This window comes from Heptranchias perlo, chromosome 20, assembly GCF_035084215.1.
Source record: "Heptranchias perlo isolate sHepPer1 chromosome 20, sHepPer1.hap1, whole genome shotgun sequence".
Lineage (NCBI taxonomy): Eukaryota > Metazoa > Chordata > Chondrichthyes > Hexanchiformes > Hexanchidae > Heptranchias > Heptranchias perlo.
The window spans coordinates 30,154,601-30,170,484 of record NC_090344.1 but is presented as its reverse complement, the minus strand read 5'-3'; the positions used below and the strand labels follow the sequence as shown (position 1 = coordinate 30,170,484).

The 15,884-nt window shown below is 47.6% G+C and overlaps 1 non-coding gene across 1 annotated transcript; it reads left to right on the top strand.

Annotated features, from left to right (window-relative positions):
- Positions 1–15,020: 15,020 nt before the first annotated feature.
- Positions 15,021–15,093, top strand: trnav-aac (transfer RNA valine (anticodon AAC)). The gene has a single exon. It is a non-coding gene; the product is annotated as a tRNA-Val (tRNA).
- Positions 15,094–15,884: the final 791 nt, after the last annotated feature.

The following is a 15,884-nucleotide window of genomic DNA, read 5'->3' as shown; positions in this document are numbered from 1 at the left end:
GGGGCTCGAACCCACGACCCTGAAATTAAGAGTCTCATGCGCTGACGGCGAGAGTTCGCCGGGCCCACTGGCAACATTTGTTGCCTCTTCTGGCAGGAAGGGAGCAATTGGTTTTGCTTCATTGGGTCAATTTGTCCAACAATCCGAGGAGAGTTCCTTCTGAAGACCCGATTTTTCAATCTGGAGTCTGTCTGTATTTTGTTACTTGTCATACAGCCCCGCGTTGAGCAATGTGGGAACATCGGGACAGGAGAAGACCATTCAGCCCCTCCAACCTGCTGCGCCATTCAATTTGATCTTGGGTGATCTGTACCTCAACTCCGCCCTGTGATATTGTGTTGGTTAAATTCACAAAGTACCAAATATCACGAAGGAAACAAAAAGGCACCGCTGGAAATCGACCCCAAGATCTACCTATTTACTAGATAGTGTAGATAGTGTGCTTTGAAGAGCTAAACCAAGGCGCCAAATCACAATACTAAAATACCACATCTCACTGATATCTGTCAGCTTCGTTTGAGCAGAGAAGGTGAGTTTGAGGAGTGTGGGGCCATTTTGTACTCATCCATTTCTTGTGTCTGTTTCTCTGTGTTTCCCGATACTGTCTGTGTCTCTCGCTGTGTTTTTCTTTGTTTGTCCATCTGTGAGTCGATTCTGATTTAATGCATGTCCTTGTGTTTGTGTTTGTTTCTTACGTGAAATAAATGAGGAAATCAGACAATTCTCCCTTTGACACTGCAGCTCCCTAAGCAGCCAAACTTAATGGCAAGATATTGTTTATTTTTAAGCATTATAAAGCTGCCATCTTGAATGATTTAGGTTCAGTTCTGTTCAGAAAGAAACTGTGACCACAACGTGTTTCAAACACATCGTTTAATAAGTTGTTGCCAGACACGTTCCGATTGCACCTCAAGGTGTTTCTCGGCAGGAAATGTTTCACTAGTTTACTATTATTCAATTTGCATGAAATCGGAAATAATCGCAGCGACCATTACAATAGTATAAACCCTCCAATATTAACGGTAACAGAAGATGCTGAGAACAGTATCGAATATTGTGCAGGATAATGAATATAAACAGAAGGAATAGTCGCTAATAGACTGGTTAGAATGTGGAACGCGCTACCACAAGGAATAGTTGAGGCAAATAGTCGAGATACATTGAAGAGGAAGCCAGATAAGCCCATGAGGGAGAAAGTAATAGAAGGGTATCCTGATAGGGTGAGATAAAGTAGGGAGGGTGGATGCTCGGGTGGAGCTTAAACGCCGGCAGAGACCAGTTGGGCCGAATGGCCTGTTTCTGTGCTGTAGTTTCGATGTAATTCGATGAATATTATTTGGTGGTCTGCTCCCACGTGACGCTGATCAGCCTCAGCCTCTTCTTCCTTCCCACCGACTGCAGAAACCTTGGGCGGGAGGTTCCACCGTTGGACTCGACACTCACTGCGGTTTTCCCCGCTCAGGTTCCCTTCTTGTTTGCAGCGCATTCTCTCAACAATCTAAGTGTCTCCTGTGAATTTGAATCCTCTCCCCGTGAAGAACAGGAGACAAAAAACGGCTAGAATTCATTTTACTTCGTTTCGTAAAAATCTCTCATTTATATTTTGATGCAACGCTTGTTGTTGTTTGTTGCAATCATGAATAATATTTCAGCGTAAATCAGATGTTGTTGCAGTTATTAATTCAAAATATTTCTGTTTTCTTCAACGTTTATATGAATTGGAGATTTTTGAGTGAAGATGCCCACTTTATCCGGGACTTTGACCATTGACTAATCGCATTTCAATCAGTGCAAGTCCCTGAACAAGCGACTCATGCTAGAGAAAAATGAAATAAGGGTTCGAACCATCAAACTTTCTGGCTAAATGATAACACCACCGAAACATGCGAAGAGGTCACCTACTAAACCAACAATTCACAGCTAAATTTTGAGATTGCAGCCACCAATATAACAGTTGCCGACTGTCAGTTTACTTCTCCAAAATGATTGGTTGAAGCTTGCAGGAGTAAAAATCTAACGAGCTGGTCTTCACTCTTAAACCAGCAACTGTGAAGTTAAGAGAAACGTCCTCGATTACAGCGCGGTGACAAGGCCAGTGTGAAGCTCAGTTAATATTATCGCCGAGTGTCGAGAGGGTGGATTTGAATGCCTGAGCGCCCGCACTGCGCATTTTCCAGATCTGCTTGGAGCACCAATCCCTTCAATTCTTCACTTGCAGGAACAGTTCGATTCTCGGTTTCTTTTCCCTGAGGCTTGGTGAAATTTCAAAAATTGATAGAGACCAATATCAAAGCTAACCTTGTCACCGACATGCTCACAGATACAAAGCGGACACACTCTGCTTCAGTGAGATGAAAGCCCAGAGCGGTTTCAAGGTCGAATGCAATTGCAAGCAAAGCTCGTTCAATGAATGTGGAAGTCATTGAGGTGCCTTTAAGGTCCTGATTGTTTGAACTGAACTTCTTCCGAAAGCGTTTGAGATTCAGGTGGATTCAGATTTAGGGACTTCTTTTCCCTCTTTGCAGAAGTCAACCGCAACTAAAGATAAAAAGTCAAGGGCTAAATTGGGGATTCGACGGGATATGGACCTCGAATCGAGAATTATACCCCGACCTCAACGAGCCCAGAAACAAGAACGTGTCCTTACATTAATGTGTGACGCTCACATTCTATGAGAGGTCTGTCTGTAAAATAAAAGGGCATTTTGAAGAGATATTCTGAGCAGTTCCGTATTGGACCCTGAACAAAGTACAAACACCGCACGATGTTTTTGCTGGTCAAATTCACGACACATCATAAATCCCAGAAAAGCACCACGGGGAGCTGAATCTAGGACCGGAGTTCTTTAACCAACGAAGCCAATTCACGGGAACGCTTCTCACTTCCTCTCATTAATATTTGTGCTACACATTCTGTTAGGGGTGCAGACGGTTTTATCTTTGTCAATTTCAACGAAAATAAGTGCAAGAGTAGATCATTCTGCTCTGCCATTCAAAATGATCATGGCTGATCGTCTAATTCAGTACCCTGTTCCCACTTTTTCCCCATATCCCTTTAACATTAAGAAATATATCTATCTGCTTCTTGAATACGTCTAATGAATTGGCCTCCACTGCCTTCTGTGGTAGAGAATTCCACAGGTTCACCACCCTCTGAGTGAAGAAATCTCTCATCTCGGTTCGAAATGACATTCCCCGTATCCTGAGACTGTGACCCATGGTTCTGGACTCCCCCGCCATCGGGGACATCCTCCCTGCATCTCGTCTGTCTCATCCTGTTAGAATTTTATATGTTTCGATGAGATCACCCCTAATTCTTCTAAACTCGAGCGAATATAGGCCTGGTCGACCCAATCTCTCCTCATCCGTCAGTGCTGCCATCCTCGGAACCAGTCTGCAAAACCTTCGTTGCACTCCCTCCATGGCAATGACATCTTTCCTCAGATAAGGAGACCAAAACTGCACACAATACTCCAGATGTGGTCTCACCAAGGCCCCGTACAACTGCAGTAAGACATTCCCTGTTCCTGTACTCAAATCCTCTTGCATTGAACGCCAACATACCATTCGCCTTCCAAACTGCTTGCTGCATCTGAATGCTCGCTTTCAGCGACTGGTGTCCAAGGACACTCAGGTCTCGTTGCACCTCCCCATTTTCCCAATCTATCACCATTCAGATAATAATCTGCCTTTCTGTTTTGACCAAAAAAGTAGATAACCTCACATTTATCCACGTTATACTGCATCTGCCATGTTCTTGCCCACTCACCCAACTTGTCGAAATCACATTGGACCCACTTTGCATCCTCCTCACAGCTCGCATTCCACCCCAGCTTTGTGTCGTCTGCAAACTTGGAAATGTTCATTCCGTTCCCTCATCCAAATCATTGACATATATTGTGAATAGCTAGGGCCCAAGCACTGATCCCGGCGGCACCCCACTGGTCACTGCCTGCCACCCGGGAAAAGACCCGTTTATTCCTACTCTTTCCTGTCTGTCAACCAATTCTCAATCCAGGCCAGTCTATTCCCCGAATCCCATGTGCTTTAATATTGCACACGGTCCTCTTGTGTGGGACCTTATCAAAAGCCTTCTGAAAATCCACGTATACCACATCCATTGGTTGTCACCTATCTATTCTACTAGTTACCTCCTTAAAAAACTCCAGTAGATTTGTTAAGCATGATTTCCCTTTCATAAACCTATGCTGACTATCAAATCCCATTAATGCCTTCTAATTGTTCTGTTATCACATCTTTTAAAATAGACTCGAGCATTTTCCCCACTACTGATGAGGCTAACTGGGCTTCAATTCCCTGATTTTTCTCCCCCTCCTTTTAAAGAAAAAGAAGTGCGGTTACATTTGCAACCCTCCAATCTGTAGGAACTGTTCCAGAGTATGGATGTTCAGTTCCCATCCTTGGTCACCCTGCAGCCATGTCTCCATAATCGTAACTTTTTCATACCCATTAATAACTGTGCTGTTAATTCATAGACCTTATTGCGAAGGCTCCACACATTAAGACAATGCCTTCAGACTGGTCTTGAAGATTGCTAGTTATCTAGTATTTTTTTTTTGCACTATGGCCCTATTTGTTTTTTGCTCTTGTTGTCTCTGCCTGCCACTATTGCTTCCTCTCTTTGTCTTGTTTCTAGCCTTGTTTTCCCCTCCTGTCTCCCTGCTCACGTTCCCATCCCCCTGCCATTCTAGTTTAAACCTTCCCCAACAGCACGAGCAAACTCCCCTGCGAGGACATCAGTCCTGGTCCGGCTCCGGTGTAACCCGTCCCACTTGTACAGGTCCCACCTTCTGCAGAACGGTCCCAATGTCCCATGAATTAAAATCCCTCCCTCCGACACCATCCCTGCAGCCACACATTCATCTGGTCTATTCTCCTGTTCCGATAGCCGGAGAGACCAGCAGCCAGTGGTCATGCGAGGAGAGCCCAACACTCGCCAGGCTTGGCAAATTGGTCAATCGATGCCGTCAGGGAAGAGCCAATTCCGGAGACATGTGCCCAGGACCAGTGTTAGAGGCAAGTGAACCAGTTATTCCTGACCGACACCATTTTGCGACAAACCCACCACAGCTTTGCCCTGGATCTCAATGCGAATCGTTGGGGGGGGGGGGGCGGGGGGAATTGTTTGCTGCAGCCGTGGGATTCTGCAAAAACAATTCTCAAACCAGATACCAAATTAACTCACTGCAAACAGTACAACCCAGCGAGCATTTGAAAGATAACGAGACCAGCAATGGTCTATAACAGGAGTTTATTATCCAACAGACACATCTACAGTTCCATGGAGCTGCACTCGGAGCCTACCCTGCGGCCCTGCTCCATTTTCCATATAGCAACAGTCCCGACCAACAGGGCCACGGAGAGCAGCGCTACCCCAACCGCCAATCCAGGAACACGGGAGGGGGAATCAACAGCAACATCTGAGGGGAAAAGCCAGGGTTAGATGGGCACCAGTTACTCCATCACGAGAGACAGGTGGAGCATCCTGCTTTACCTTTCTCATCCTGGTGGATCCGAGCAGCCAATCTCTCCTCACCTTCCAGGAAAAGGATGGGTCCATCAGCGGTCACCAAGGCCCCAGACCGGTTATCGGCGCTTCTTCGCCTCTCTGGGGGCGAAGGAGAACAAGAGACAAGAGTTGATGGTGAATAATTAAATCTTCAGTTGTCTGCAAATCCTGAATCAGATGGCCTCATGCAAAAAACATCAGGGCCCTGGGTACCGGACAGAGTTTAGAGTTCCGGCTATAATTGCATCTGGTTCTCACCAAACCGATTCTCAGAAGGACGCACCAACTGAGCAGAGTTTGCAATTGCTGCCGCTACAATGGCCAGTCTGGTCTCCTGTGAAGGAGACACTGTTTGATGCATTACTTTGACCCGCAGTTTCATGAGACCTTCAAATTGGCCAGGTGTCCGGCCCCGGGACATCCTTTCAGTTGCACCCTGAATTCCCGGTGTCAGAAAGACGACAATTAGATGCTGGTTAAATGTTCTCCAATGCCAAGGGTGGACTATTCCGAACCGGATGCGGAACACACCCGTGCCAACAATAGGAGGATTCTGCTCTTCAGCGGTCGGCAAGTAGGGCAGCTCAACATCCGGGCAATTAGCAAGGAACCAGAAATAATTCATTCATCCCATTTCAAGGATCAGAGCGTCCTTCACAATTACTGACCTGGTGCAAGGTGTGCTCAGACCCGCTGCCCTAGATTGCCATTCTAAATGGAAACCTGCACCGAATGCAACTGGGAAAGTTCCCAGAACCGCCAGATTCAGGACACTCCTCCTGTGCCCAGTGTTCGGCCTCTTGCTGAGGGAGCCCCGTGTTCAGATGTCCCACACCCAACCCTCCCCATCAGGGTTTAGTTTCTGGTCAGATTACAGGTACTTACTGGAGCGGCAGGGAGCCGTGCAGTTCTCGGGTGGAAGGGTAGCAAACCTCAGCACTACAGTGGAAATAAACCTGCAAAGGGACAGTGCGGTATGGTCAATCCCACAGCTCCCAATCAGGAGATTAATGCTTCTACAGTCAACCGACCAACAGGGGCCTGCTCACTTAAGACCCAGGGAACAAGTGATACCAAGTGACCGGGAAAGAAGCACTGAAGGAAACTCACCTCCCCGGTCAGAGCCCGGCCCGAAACTCGGTCCCAGAAAGCGAACGTGCTGACTACAAAACGATTATGGTGAGTTGGGAACCGCAAATGGGAAGCAGCGTTTACTGGTAGGAGGCGGGTTTTGTAGTTATCACCAGCAAAGGGGCACCTGGAACAGAGACAAAGTGAGTCACACGGTGATAGGTTGACATGAAACCAAATATACCAGAGTCTGGAACAAAATATCAACTTCGAAGGAATATTTCCTCAATCACTAACCCGGACTGAAGTAATGATTTCTGTATTAATCCTCGCCCATGTCGCCCCCTCCCCAATCCCCACACTGCCTCAAGCTCCCTCACTTGCTCCCTTACCTCTCCACCAGGAGGTCCCATCGGAGCCCCGAATACGGCTCGGGGGTGGGGGTCGCCCAGCAGTCATTGAGCAGCAGCACAAGGGACGGATCGTTCCTGTTCAGAACACGAACCTCCACAAACACGGGGTCCCGGAGCACACTCAGGATCGGGTAGTCACTGGCCACATACCAGCTCCGGTAGCCACCATCTGAAAAGAGAGAGATAAAGGGCGGGCACTATTTGGAGAGAGCCTGAAGTTGGACACTAGCCATCAGCGAGCACTCGTTACCTCTCGCTATTCTCAGCTCCAGAAGCAGGATCCCGGCCTCAGTGGCAGAGAAAGGGTGTAAACTCTGGGCTTCACCTGCAGATCAGACTCCTGGCTTCCCCTGTAACTGCACTGGACATGGAGCCTGCAACAGAACGGACACGGCTGGAGAATTCAGCTCCACACTGTCTCTACCCGCTGAATGTGCTCTTATTCTCACCTGATAGTGCTGTCCCGGGTCACTGATCCCAAAGCGCCATCCAAGATCTCAAACTCACCCAACACATCCGTTTCATACAGAATGTTCACCCCGTCCAACTGCAAGAGAAAAGACCATCAGTCCCGAACTGAGCAATTGATAGGACTCCCAGCCCGCAATACCTACCCGCTGAGTAGCGCCACACTCAGTGACTGCGAACTGAAAGCACAGTGTCTGCAGAGGCCACGGTCGGATTTCACTCAGCTCCGTCTCCATTCTTCAGATGGAGGGTTGTTAGGTTTACAGGAGGCAGAGTCAAATCCTTGGAGATGGCGATCAGGACCCGCCCATCCTTGGTGCAGACTGCAAGAGAGGCAATGAAAGGCGGTTAGTTGCCCCACGGGGAGGGTCAAGGGAACTGTTACCGGGAGGTGGACAAACCCCATCCATGTTTCAGTTTCTATCCCGTCCCATTATCTGTCTAATGAAGACCAGTGGACCAACTATAGCTCATCACCACGATGGTTGGATTTAAATTGCTTGTATCTCCGATCGAAATTAAATATCAAATCCAAATGGTCAGTGGCAGCAGGGGCCGGGGCTCATTCACTCTGCCCTTACTCAGTGCGACTCCCAAGTCACCGAACAACAGTAGAATGATTCGAACTGCAGATACTGGGTCAAAGGGCGATTAACTATTGCCCTTTCTGTATCTGATTAACAGCACCCCCAATCCCACCATCAAATCTACTCTGCGGGATTGGAAGCTCAATCCCACCAGCGGTTCCACTCTCCGGACTGGAAAAGTTTGAATCTCCAACTGGCGTTGTAGGACAGGAAAGAAAGAGATGAAACTGTCCAGGGAAACCGCGTGCAGCTTGATGGCGGGTGACCCTGGAAAGTCCTGGCCCAGAATATAGACAGACCAAGAATACACCCACCTGGCAGATTGTCCAGTGAATAGAAACACGGCGGCGCATCCCGATTCCCCGCATCGAAGCAGCAGCCTCTCTGCACACACTCACTGGCTTCAATTCCCGGAAATCCGCAGTCTTTGCGGTTTTTAGGAGACAACCAACATTTATCGGCGGGGAAAAGAAGAGAGGGCGGCTGAGCTGAACAGATTACAACAAATAAAAAAACAAGAATCCCCAACCCCTCCATTATAACAAGCGAACTGTCCTAAGTAAGTAATAATGGAAAGCCGACTTCCCCTTTTTATAGCAGCGCTGTTCAACCCGCAGTAACGGAATGTCCCAATCAGCCTGAGGCAGAGTCCGTGGCCCACGGGCTCCCGAACATCAAGCCGCATTCGCACGGCTCACACGGATGGGCCTGTTTTTAGTGGCAGAATAAAGGTGAGACTGGGTCCAACGACAACTTTATTTCTTCATCACAACCAAACTGGAACCAAATCGCATATTAGTTTTTTGTTTGCATTTTTAGTCACCTTTATTCTTTAGACTCAACGTCACCTTTAATAGTTTATTAAAAATGGGCCCCATCTCCGTGTGACCGGTGGGAATGCGGGTTTTTTAATACTAATTAAACAACAGAGTGAAATCAATATGTTGTTGTCCAGATACGGTACGGTAGCAGAGTGGTGATGTTACTGAAATAGTAATCTCACAGTCCTGGCTGAATAATCGCCAAGTCATAAGTTCAAATCCCGCCACGGCAGCTGAGGAATTTAATTTCAATTAATTAAATAAAATCTGGAATTAAAATACTGGTATCAGTAATGGGTTGCTATGAAACGACCGGATTGTCGTGAAAACACATCTGGTTCACGAATATCCTTCAAAGAAGGAAACCTGCCGTCCTTACCCGGTCTGGCCGAAATGTGACTCCAGACCCACAGCAATGTGATTGATTCTTAATTGCCCTCTGAAATGGCCGAGCAAGCAACTCAGCTGTATAAATCTCGCTTAAAAAAAAAGTCATAATAAGAATAAAACCGGACGGACCACTCGGCACGGGACACGACAAAGGTCAAAACAAGCCCAGTTGACCCCGCAAAGTCCTCCTCACTAACATCTGGAGACTTGTGCCAAAATTGGGGGAGCTGTCCCACAGACGAGTCAAGCAACAGCCTGACATAGCCATGCACACAGAATCATGCTTTTCAGCCAACGTCCCAGACTCTTCCATCGCCATCCCTGGGGATGTCCTGTCCCACCGGCAGGACAGATCCGACCAGAGGTGGCGGTGCAGTGATATACAGTCAGGAGGGAGTGGCACCTGGGTGGTCATCAACATTGAATCTGGACCCCATGAATACTCATGGCATCAGGTCAAACATGGGCAAGGAAACCTCCTGCTGATTACCAGCAACCGTCCTCCCTCAGCTGATGATATCAGTCTTCCTCCATGTTGAGCACCACTTGGAGGAAGCACTGAGGATAGCAAGGGCACAGAATGGACTCTGGGTGGGAGACTTCAAAGTCCACTACTGACCGAGCTGGTCGAGTCCTGAAGAATTTTGCTGCGAGACTGGGCCTGCATTAGGTGTTGAGCGAACCAACACGAGGGATAAACTTACTTGACCTCGTCCTCACCAATCTACCTGTCGCAAATGCATCTGATCCATGACACCACTGCACAGTCCTCATGGAGACGAAGTCCCGTCTTCGCACTGAGGATACCATCCAACGTGTTGTGTGACACTACCATTGTGCTAAATGGGGTAGATGCAGAACAGATCGAGCAGCTCAAAACTCAGCATCCATGAGTTGCTGTGGGCCATCAGCAGCAGCACAATCTGTTATCTCATGGATCAGCATATCCCTCACTCTACCATTACCAACAAGCCAGTGGATCAACCCTGGTTCAATGAGGAGTGTAGAAGAGCATGCCAGGAGCAACACCAGGCGTCCAAATAATGAGGTGTGAACCTGGTGAAGCTACAACTCAGGACTACATGCATGCTAAACAGCGGAAGCAACATGCTATAGACAGAGCTAAGCGATTGCACAACCAACGGATCAGATCAAAGCTCTGCAATCCTGCCACATCCAGTCGTGAATGGTGGTGGATAATTAAACAAGTCATGGGAGGAGGAGGCCCTGTAAACCTCCCGATCCTCAATGATGGCAGAGCCCAGCACGTGAGTGCAAAAGACAAGGCTGAAGCGGTTGCAACCATCTTCGGCCAGAAGTGCCGTGTGGATGATACATCTGGGCATCCTTCCGATATCCCCAAAATCACAGAAGCCAATCTTCAGCCAACTCGATTCACTCCACGTGATATCAAGGAACGGCTGGAGTGCACTGGATACAGCAAAGGCGATGGGCCCGGACAACATCCCGGCTGTCGTGCTGAAGTCTTGTGCTCCATAACGAGCCGCCCCTCTCGCCAAGCTGTTCCAGTACAGCTACAAGACTGGCATCTACCCGACAATGTGGAAAATTGCCCAGGTATGTCCTGTCCAAAAAAGCAGGACAAATCCAATCCGGCCGATTACCGCCCCATTAGTCTACTCTCGATCATCAGCAAAATGTTGGAAGGTGTCGTCGACAATGCTATCAAGCGGCACTGACTCACCAATAAACTGCTCACCGATGCTCGTTTGGGTTCCGCCAGGACCACTCAGCTCCAGAACTCATTACAGCCTTGGTCCAAACATGGACAAAAGAGCTGAATTCCAGAGGTGAGGTGAGAGTTACAGACCCTAAATATCAAGGCAGCATTTGACCGAGTGTGGCACCAAGGAACCCGAGTAAAATTGAAGTCAATGGGAATCAGGGGAAAACTCTCGAGTGGCTGGATTTATACCTAGCACAAAGGAAGATGGGAGTGGTTGTTGGAGGCCAATCATCTCAGCCCCAAGACATTGTTGCAGGAGTTCTTCAGGGCAGTGTCCTAGGTCCAACCACCTTCAGCTGCTTCATCAATGACCTTCCCTCCATCATAAGGTCAGAAATGGTGACGTTCGCTGATGATTGCACAGTGTTCAGTTCCATTCGCAATCCCTCAAATAATGAAGCAGTCCGAGCCCGCATTCAGCAAGACCTCGACAACATCCAGGCTTAGGCTGATAAGTGCCAAGTAACATTGGCGCCAGACAAGTGCCAGGCAATGACCATCTCCAACAAGAGAGAGTCGAACCACCTCCCCTTGACATTAAACGGCATTAACATCGCCGAATCCCCCATCATCAACATCCTGGGTTCACCATTGATCAGAAACTTAACTGGACCATCCATATAAATAGTGCGGCTACAAGAGCAGCAGAGGCTGAGTATTCTGCGGCGAGCGACTCACCTCCTGACTCCCAAAGCCTTTCCCCATATACAAGGGACAAGTCAGGAGTGTGATGGAATACTGTCCACTGGCCTGCGTGAGTGGAGCTCCAACAACACTCAAGAAGCTCGACACGATCCAGGACAAAGCCGCCCGCTTGATTGGCACCCATCCACCACCCTAAACATTCACTCCCTTCACCACCGACCCACAGTGGCTGCAGTGTGTAGAATCTTTGGGATGCACTGCAGCAATTCGCCAAGGCTTCTTCGACAGCACCTCCCAAACCCACGACCTTTTCCACCAAGAATGACAATGGCAGCAGGCACATGGGAACAATACCAACTGCACGTTCCCCTTCAAGTCACACACCATCCCGACTTCGAAATATATCGCCGTTCCTTCATCACTGCTGGGTGAAAATACTGGATCTCCCTCCCTAACAGCACTGTGGGAGAACCTTCACCACACGGACTGCAGCGGTTCAAGAAAGCGGCTCACCACCACCACTCAAGGGTGATTAAGGATGGGCAATAAATGCTGGTCTCGCCAGCGACGCCCACATCCCATGAACGAATATATATTAAAATACTTAAATACTGTGGCTACAATAGCAGGTCAGAGGCTGGGCATTCTACGGCGAGTGACTCAGCTCATGACTCTCCAAAATCTTTCTACCATCTACAAGGCACAAGTCAGGAGTGTGATGGAACACCCTCCACATGCCTGGACGAATGCATCTTCAACAACAATCAAGAAGCTAGGCACCATCCAGGACAAAGCAGCCCGATTAATTGGCACCCCATCCACCATCTTTAACATTCACTCCCTCCAGCGCACCGTGGCTGCAGTGTGTACCATCTACAAGATGCACTGTAGCAATGCAATTCGCCAAGGCTTCTTCGACAGCACCACCCAAACCCGCGACCTCTGCTAGCTAGAAGGACAAGAGCAGCAGGCGCATGGGAACAACACCACCTGCACGTTCCCCTCCAAGTCACACACCATGCTCACGTGACGCTGGGTCAAAATCCTAGAACTACCTGCCGAACAGCACTGTGTGAGAACCTTCAGCACACGGACTTCAGCGGTTCATGAAGGCGGCTCACCGCCACCTTCTCAAGGCCAATTAGGGATACACAATAAATGCTGGCATTGCCAGCGACGGTCACTTCCCATGAAATCATACATTTCGGAGAAAGGTTGCAGCACGGAAGGAGGCCATTCGGCTCTATATAACAGCAATCCAGCTCGTCCCACTCCCCCACCGTTTCCCCGAAGCCGTGCAATTCTTTTCCTTTCAAGTAATTATCTAGTTCCTTTTTGAAGGCCATGATTGAATCTGCCTCCACCACCCCCTCGGGCAGTGCATTCCAGGTCCTAACCATTCGCTGTGTAAAGAAGTTTTTCCTCATTTCACCTTTGGTTCTTTTGCCAGTCACCTGAAATCTATGTCCTCTGTTTCTTGTCCCTTCTGCCAATGAGAACAGTTTATCTCCATCTATTCTGTCCAGACCCATCATCATTTTGAATACCTTGATTAATTCTACTCGCAACCGTCTCTGTTCCAAGGAGAACAACGCAACTTCTCCAGTCTATCCAAGTAACGAAAGTCTCTCATCCCTGGAATCATTCCAGTAAATCTCTTCTGCACCCTCTCGAAGGCCTTCACATTTTTCCTAACGTGCGGTGCACAGAACTGGACACAATACTCCAGTTGTGGCCGAATCAGTGTTTGATAAAGGTTCATCATAACGTCCATGCTTTTTTACTCTATGCCTCTATTCATAAAGCCCAGGATCCCGTATGATTTTTAACGGCTTTCTCAACCTGCTCTGCCACCTTCAAAGATTTGTGCACATAAACCCCCAGAACTCTCTGAACCTGTGCCCCTTTTAGATTTGTGCCCTCTAGTTTATATTGCCTCTCCTCGTTCTTCCTACCGAAATGTATCACTATTCATGTTTCTGCGTTAAATTTCATCTGCCATGTGTCCGCCATGCAGCCAGTCTGTCTATCACCTCTTGAGTGTATCACTATCCTTCACAGTGTTTACCGCCATTCCAAATTTTGTTTCATCTGCAAATTTTGAAGTTGTGCCCAGTACACCCAAGTCCAAGTCATTAATATATATGAAGAAAAGCAGTGGTCCCAACACTAACCCCTGGGGAACAACACTGTACACCTCCCTCCAGTCCACAAAACAACCGCTCACCACTACTTTCTGTTTCCTGTCGCTTAGCCAATTCTGTATCCATGTTTCTATTGCCCCCTTTATCCATGGGCCGCAATCTTACTGATAAGCCTACAGTGGGACACTTTATTAAATGCCTTTTTAAAGTCCATATACACCGTATCAACTGCATTGCCTTTATCGACCCTCTCTGTTATCTCATCAAAATATTCCATCAGGTTAGTTAAACTCGTTTTGCCTTTAACTAATCCGCGCTGGCTTTCCCTAATCAATCCACACTCGTGCAAGTGGCTGTTAATTCTGTCCCGGATTATCGTTTCTAAAAGTTTCCCCAACACTGAGGTTACCTGACTGGCCTCTTGTCGCTGGGTTCACCCTTGCACTCTTTCTTGAACAAGGGTGTAACATTTGCAATTCTCCGCTCCTCTGCACCACCGCCGTATCTTTGGATATTTGGATGGTTATGGCCAGTACCTCTGCAATTTCCCCTGTTACTTATATCAGCGACCTAAGATGCATCCCATCCGGATCGGATGACTTATCTACTTTAAGTGCAGATAGCCTTTTAAGTACCTCTTCTTTATCAATGTTTCGCCCATCTGGTATCTCAAATATATCTTCCTATACTGAGTCTCTGGCAGCATCTTCATCTTTGGTAAAGACAAATGCAAAGTATTCATTTAGTACCTGATCCACCCACTCTGCCTCCATGAGTAGATCTCCTTTATGGTCCCTAATCAGAGTAGGGCTCTTACGACCCGTTTAATGTTTACATGCCTGTGGAAGACTTTTGGATTCCCTTTTATGTTGGCCTCCAGTCTAATCTTATACTCTCTCTTTGACCCTCTTATTTCCTCTTTCACATCCCCTCTGAACTTTCTATATTCTGCCTGGTGAATGAATACATTAAAAAAAAGTTAGGATTTCCGTCAGCCTGAAACAAATAGTTATTCGTTGATTAATGGCGATTTGAACAACTATTCGTCTTTTTTCAGAGTTTAATGAGTATTGCGAAATTAATACAGTAATCTATTTTGCAGAAGTTAATCCCCTGAACGGGAAAGGGACCCGTCTCTCACACTGAGAGCATTTGCAGACGGCAGCTATCTTCTGAGGGTTTCCTATGAGATCGTATGCAACAGCGTTTCTGTAGTGTAGTGGTTATCACGTTTGCCTAACACGCGAAAGGTCCCCGGTTCGAAACCGGGCAGAAGCATTTTGAAAACGTTCCCCACGAAAAATCAATAAGTGTGAAAAAAGCAAGAATTCAGTCTGTTGTTCAATGTGAATGAAATACCACACCTCACAGAACAGGTACCATTCTCTGTATAGTTCAATACAAACTCAAACACTGCACATAAACAGACAGTGTTTCACACTCACTCACGTTTCCTGCACTGACGGTGCAGAAAGCCCCTAACAAAGCTGCACATTGCGAATAATTTAAGCTGATTTGTGAGAGATCATTCAAGGCTCCTGCAGTGCAGCTTCGGTTAATAACCACAGTTATCGACAGCATTGCGGCCGCGGCAACAAACATCAGTTTTTCGATGCTCGATGTTCCCCAGCTCCCGGATTGATTGAGGCCACGACAGAAACAACATTTAGCCCCTCTTTCGGCCCCGCTCTCTCCAATCACACGTTGCTGGCGGGAAGCTGCAATTCCCGCAACAGACAACGCATTACTGCCCATCCCTGGGAAACAAGACACCACCGAAGCTTTGACAACACATCGCAGGCATCGTCTGCCCCGGAGCTGTTGCTCCGCAACAAAGGCAGAACTTACCAGCTGTTTCAAAATTTATAGCTTGAACACTGGACCCTGATATCACTACCCGCTTTAAAAGTCTGATGCTTTAACGACTGAGCTACCCAGGCTCGCTAGTCATTAAGTTCACATCTTAAATATTCATAAGAGGACTCTGAATTATCCCTCGAAGACGTCGAACGGGGGTGAGGGTTATAAAATTCTCAGTCACATGTTGAGGGGAATCCTTGATTTTATTG